At 35.8% G+C, this 6,575-nt stretch overlaps 1 protein-coding gene across 10 annotated transcripts in view; it reads right to left on the bottom strand.

The window, feature by feature from the left end:
• The window catches only part of LOC115272189 (olfactory receptor 2D3-like), a 184,094-nt gene that overhangs the window by 8,653 nt on the left and 168,866 nt on the right, over window positions 1-6,575 (bottom strand). The window lies entirely within an intron of this gene.

Genomic DNA, 6,575 nt, shown 5'->3' on the forward strand with positions numbered 1-6,575 from the left:
TTCTCTTTCCCTAGATCCCTGATGAAAGCAAAATAAATTGTCTCTTGGAAAAGGTAACACATTCAGAACCCCAAATTAGCTTTACAATATTCCCTACACAATGTCCCAGACTCAGCAAAATAAAATCATAAGGCATAAAATAATATAAGAATCAGAACTATTTCTTAAAATAAAGGAAAAAGATAGAGGGAGAGGGAAAAGTAAGGGAGAGAGGAAGAGAATGAGGGACAGGAAGAGAAAGAGAGAGAGCAAGCAATAAATAAAACAAGCCAACATGGGAAACCCAACTATTTGTGTCACCAGATATAATCTTTCAAATACTGTTAGTTAAAAAATATTTATATTATAGCATCTGGGTGGCTCAATTGGTTAAGTGTCTGACTTTGACTCAGGTCATGATCTTGTAGTTTGTGGCACTCAGGACCCCAATGGGCTCTCTGCTGTCAGCACAGATCCAGCTTTGGATCCTCTGTCTCCTTCTCTCCCTGCCATTCCCCCTTTTGCACCCCCTCTCTCAAAATAAATAAACATTTAAAAATATATACAATGACAGCCTAGATAATTTAATTGGAGGATTAAAACATTATAAAATAAATTTTTTAGGTATAGAAATAAAATTATTAAAATAACACAAAGACAGTTTAACAGCATACTAGACACAAAGATAGGGCCAGGGAACAGGAAGACAGATAAAAAGAAAATATCCAGATTGAAGCAAAAAAAAAAGCAAAAGCAAGACATGTGAAATATGTGAAAAACAGTCTTACAAGTATAACTGAAGTCTCATAGAAAAAAGACAAGTTGAAAAACTTTTAAAGAGGTAATGTTGAGAATTTCTCAAAATTGATTTTTAAAAATCAAGCTTTTTAAAATAAATGTATACATTTACTAAATGTGACAATGTGAAGATAAATGATGGCTTTGTAAATTTAAATCACATAGCATATCTTACAATGGCAATAAATAAAAAAATAATAATTATACTACAAAAATCGTGCTTATTTTAGGATCTCTGTAAGACAAAAGAGAACTAAAAATCAAGTGGCATACAGTCTCTCTCCACTTCACCCAAACAAAAAACCATTCATTACAGAAATTTTACTTAATTACTCTTGTGTATTTTTGAACAGTGGAAACCATCTCAAATCCATAAACTAAAGACTGAATAGAAAATAATTATTTTTATTAATATAATTCATTGTCAAATTGACATACATACAGCACCCAGTGCACATCCCAACAGAAAATAATTACAAATATTGTTAAAAATACTAATGGATAGGATCAATACCACCATAAGTAAATAATACATCATTAAAAAATGGGTTATATTTCAGGTTGGTTCTATATCAAGACTCCCATTAAGATAATAAGTCATATTAATGCATATGAGAACATAATAAATAATTATGTTAGCATTTCAATTCAGTTAGGAAAAGAAAGATCTTAAGTAGATAGCCATATTCATTTTACTATTTTTTCATAAAAATAAGTTACATTACTACATCATAATATAGAATAAAATATATTACAGATGGAATAATAATCTATATGTCAAAATCTATAATATAAAAATTAAAGAGAAAATACAAAGAATTCTGTTTTGGTCTTTGAATAAGAAAAAATTAATGATGACACCAAATCCACTAGCCATAATGAAGATAGGCATCTGACTAATATTCATTACTCTATTTATTCAACAAATAATCAAGTGCCATATTCTAAAATCAAATTCTTCAAGAAGTCCATGTTACTTGAAATTTTTAAGTTTTTATTTAAATTCCAGTTTCTTAACATACAGTATAATATTAGTTTCAGGGGTACAATTTAGATTTTCAACACTCCCATACAACATCAGGTGCTCATAACAAGTGCACTCCTTAATCCCCGTCACCTATTTTACCCATCCCTCCCCACCTTCCCTCTAGTAATCATCAGTTTGTTCTTTATAGTTTAAAGTCTATTTCTCGGTTTGCCTCTCTCTCTCTCTCTTTTTTCCCAATGCTCATTTGTTTTGCTTCTTAAATTCCACATATGAGTGCAATCATATGACATTTGTCTTTCTCTTATTTCCCTAGGCATAATATTCTCTAGTTCCATCCATATCACTCCAAATTGCAAGATTTCGTTATTTTTTATGGTTGAGTAATATCCTATTGTATATATATGCCACATCTTCTTTATCCATTCATCACTCAATGGACACTTGGGCTGTTTCCATAGTTTGTCTATTGCAGATAATGCTGCTACATAGAGGTGCATGTATCTCTTTGAATTAGTATTTTTGTATTCTTTGGATAAATAAATAGTATTGCAACTACTAGGTCATAGGGTAGTTCTATTTTTAACTTTTTGAGAACCTCATATGTTTTCCAGAGTGGTGCACCAGTTTGCATTCCTACCAACAGTGCGTGAGCATTCCTGTTTCTCCATGTTCTTGCCAATATCTATTTCCTGCATTCTTGACTTTAGCCATTCTGACAGCTGTTATGATAGTTATTTCCCTGATGATCACTCATGTTGAGGATTTTTTCATGTGTCTGTTGGCCATCTGCATGTCTCCTTTGGAAAAATGTCTCTTCATGACTTCTGCCCATTTTCTAACTGGATTACTCATTTTTGGGGTGTTGAGTTTGATAAGCTCTTTATATATTTTGGATACTAAACCTTTATCAGATATGCCATTTCCATAGGTTGCCTTTTAGTTTTGTTGATTGTTTCCTTCACGGTACAAAAGTTTTTTTTATATTAATGAAGTCCCAAGAGTTCATTTGTGCTTTTGTTTCCCTTGCCTCAGGAGACCTATCTAATAAGAAGTTGCTACAGACAATGTCAAAGAGATTACTGTTTGTGTTCTCCTCTAGGATTTTTATAATTTCTATTCTCAATTTGTGTCTTTAATCGATTCTGAATTTGCTTTTTGTGGATAGTGTAAGGAAGTGGTCCAGTTTCAAAAATGTTGCTGAAACTTTTGCATGTTGCTGTCCAGTTTTCCCAGCACCATTTGTTGAAAAGACTTTCTTTTTTCCATTGGATATTCTTTCCTTCTTTGTTGAAGATTAATTGATCACATACTTGTGGGAGAAATCCACATTAATTTTAAGGAATTAATAGCAAAAGCAGGAAGCTTCTTTTTTTGTTCAGAAATATCAATACAAGTTGATGTTCTTTTAGTTGTGTTTTTGTTTTTCCTCTGTTTATTATATCTTCAAATATGTTATAATATCCTCTATATTAAAATGCATATAGGAGGAGAAGTTAAGATATCAGAGAAGTAGGGGTACCCTGGGCTTTCCTAGTCTCTCAAACACATCTGTATTAAGGTCAGGTTACTGACCTTAATCTGTGCACTGTCATAAGGATCTCCATGGTTGGAGGCAGACAACGTGGCAAGTGTGAGGGGTGTGGAAGTGAATTGAGGGAGAGGAAAAATGGTGGTGCTGCAGAGGGGAAGGGAACCCTTTTTGTGGAGAAACAAAAAAGAAAGAGAAGTTGAGACAATGCAGCATCAGGTTCACATAAGAGGAAAACTTCTCTGGGCCAAGGTTTGGGGAGCTAGAAGTACTGAGGGTCACAAGGTTGATTTTTTTGCTTTTGTTTGTTTGTTTGTTTGTTTGTTTGTTTTTACAAACAGCATTTGGAGCTCAAACCCTGAGATATTAGAAGTGACTTTCTGTGGAGAAGAGCAGTGGTATGTCCTCCTGGGGAGGACGGAATTGGCTCCATAATGCATAGAATCATGTAGAGATCTCCAGAATGAATTGGGACAGAACATTCCCCACCTCTCCAGAGTACTTTTTGGAAGCACGTATATGACCTTCCCAAAGCTAAAAAACCTGCAAGTGCCAGAAAAAGGCCTCTCATCAACAGGGGACAGAGGTGCACCCAGAGGAAATATAACCTTTGCTGCATTTAGTGGTATTACACCATAGTAGATTCTGCATACTCTGTAGGTATGGAACTGCTTTTCAGGGACAAGGGACTTTAGACACAGTGTAGAGGGGCTCTACTTTGGAGGAGGGTGGTGGATATGTGTTGTGCTGTGTCCTTTAAGACTATGAGTTTTGAATTCCAGCTGCATGCCAAATCAAAAATGCAGGAGAGTTGTGGTACAGAGTGGGCTAACTGCCCTTGCTATACTGTGAGGGTTGTCTGAACAGTAGGGGATGTGAGGTCTCCTATTTGTGGATGAAAGACTGGGGTGGCACCATTTTCCCAACACCAACATGGTTGGTCTTCAGAAAGCAGCACAGCAGCCCCCAGTGGATGTGAGACCCACTTATACCAAACCTCACCCTCACCCACCCTGTGCCTGGCAACTGTTTATTTACTGGGGCAAGACTGATTCTGAGCCAACACAGCAGGCCTCTCCTCAGGAAGACAGGCATAGACAGCACCCCGCAAGCACCAAGTGTACTGAAAATCAAGTGTTTCAAAACAACACCTGCAGTTCTGGTAGAAATAGGCCCAGGATTACTTTTTTCTTTCTTTCTTTCTTTTTTTCCTTCTGGGTTTCAGGTTCATGGTTTCTTATCTGTTTTTCTTCATTTCCTTCTCTCTCTCTCCTTTTCTTTTCTTTCTTTCTTTTTTTCTTTTGATAGGGCTTTTTCTTTGTTTTTTCTTTCTTTTCTTCTTTTTTTCCTTTAGAATCAGCCTTAGAGTTTTTTATTCACTGTTTGTTATTTTTTTGTTTCCATTCCTTTCCTGATTTGGGGAGGGGGTGGGGGAGAAGCAGGCTTTTTAAAAGTTTTTCCATTTAACTAGGCTTATTTTAACAAATGAAAGCACACCTAGTTAAAGATCCAAACACTCCCCACTGTAAGCAAGGAGGAGCTCTGCAGAGTCCTGAACAGTGGGAAAAAGCAGCCAAAATGCAATAGCAGAGTGCATACAGCATACACCAGAAACACTTCCTGAAGAGCCAGGCCCTGGACAGTGTATGACCTCTTTTTAATATAGCAGTACTCTTAGGTGCAGGAAGTATAACAAGCTTTTAAAACACACAAAAGACAGAAACTTAGCCAAAATGACAAGCCATGGGAATTCTCCCCAAAAGAAAGGTCAAGAAGAAATCAGCCAGGGACTTGCTCAAAACAGACATAAGCAATACATCTGAACAAGAAGTTAGAACAACAATCATAAGATTAATAGCTGGGCTTCAAAAAGCATAGAAGAAACCAGAGAAACAATTGATGTAGAGATCAAAGACCTATAAACTAGTTAGACTGAAATAAAAACCGATTTAATTGAGATGCAAAACTGACTGAAGATAGCCACAGCAAGGAATGAAGAAGCAGAGGAGAGAATAGGTGATATAGAAGATAAAATTATGGAAAATAATGAAGCTGAAAATAGGGAAAGGAAGCTATTAGATCCTGAGAAGAAACTTAGAAAACTTAATGATTCCATAAAATGAAACACTATCTACATCACAGGAGTCCCAGAATTAGAAAAGCAGGGTGAAAAAGGCAGGAGGCTTATTGCTGGGAACTTTCCTTATCTGCGGAAGGAAAGAGGCATCAATATCCAAGAAGAACAGAGATCCCCCATTAAATTTAACAAAAGCTGATCATCACCAAGGCATATCATAGTCAAATTCACAAAATACACAGACAAGGAAAGAATCCTGATAGCAGGAAGTGAAAAAAGTCTTTAACCTACAAGGGAAGACAGATCAATTGGGAGCAGATTTTTCCACAGAAACTTGGCAGGCCAGAAAGGAGTAGCAAGAAATATTCAGTGTGCTGAATGGGAAAAATATACAGCCAATAATTCTTTATACAGCAAGGCTATCACTCAGAATAGGAGAGATAAACAGTTTTCCAGACAAAAACTAAAGGGGTTAGTGACCACTAAACCAACACTGCAAAAAATTTTAAGGGGAATCTTTGAGTGGAGGGAAAAAAAACCCAAAGCAACAAAGACTACAAGACCAGAACACATCACCAGGAACTCCAACTCTATACTCTAAACAATGGTACTAAATACACATCATTCAGAAATCACTCTGAAAGTAAACGGATGAAAAGCTCCAATCAAAAGACATGAGCTATCAGAATGGATTAAGAAAAAAAAACAAGATCCATCTATACGATGGTTACAAAGGACTTGCTTTAGACCTAAAGACATCTGTAGACTGAAAATGAGGGGATGGAGAATCATCTATCATGCTAATGGAAGTTAAAAAAAAGTCAGTAGCCATGCTTATATGGGACAAACTATATTTTAAAACATGATGAAGAAGACATTATATTATAATTAAGGGCTCTATCCACCAAGGAAACCTAACAATTGAAAACATTTATGCCCCCCAACTTGGAAAAATCCAAATATATAAATCAATTAATAACAAACATAAAGAAACTCATTACTAAAAGAACACAATAACAGTAGGGGACTTTATTTTTTTTTCTTATTTTTATTTATTTATTTATTTTTATAATAGTTTTTTGTCAAATTAGTTTCCATATAACACCCAGTGCTTCTCCCCACAAGTGCCCCCCACCATGACCATTACCCCCTCTCCCCCTCCCCCTTCAGTCCATGGTTCGTCTCCAGTATTCAGTAGTCTCCCT

Source organism: Suricata suricatta, chromosome 11 (assembly GCF_006229205.1).
Source record: "Suricata suricatta isolate VVHF042 chromosome 11, meerkat_22Aug2017_6uvM2_HiC, whole genome shotgun sequence".
Lineage (NCBI taxonomy): Eukaryota > Metazoa > Chordata > Mammalia > Carnivora > Herpestidae > Suricata > Suricata suricatta.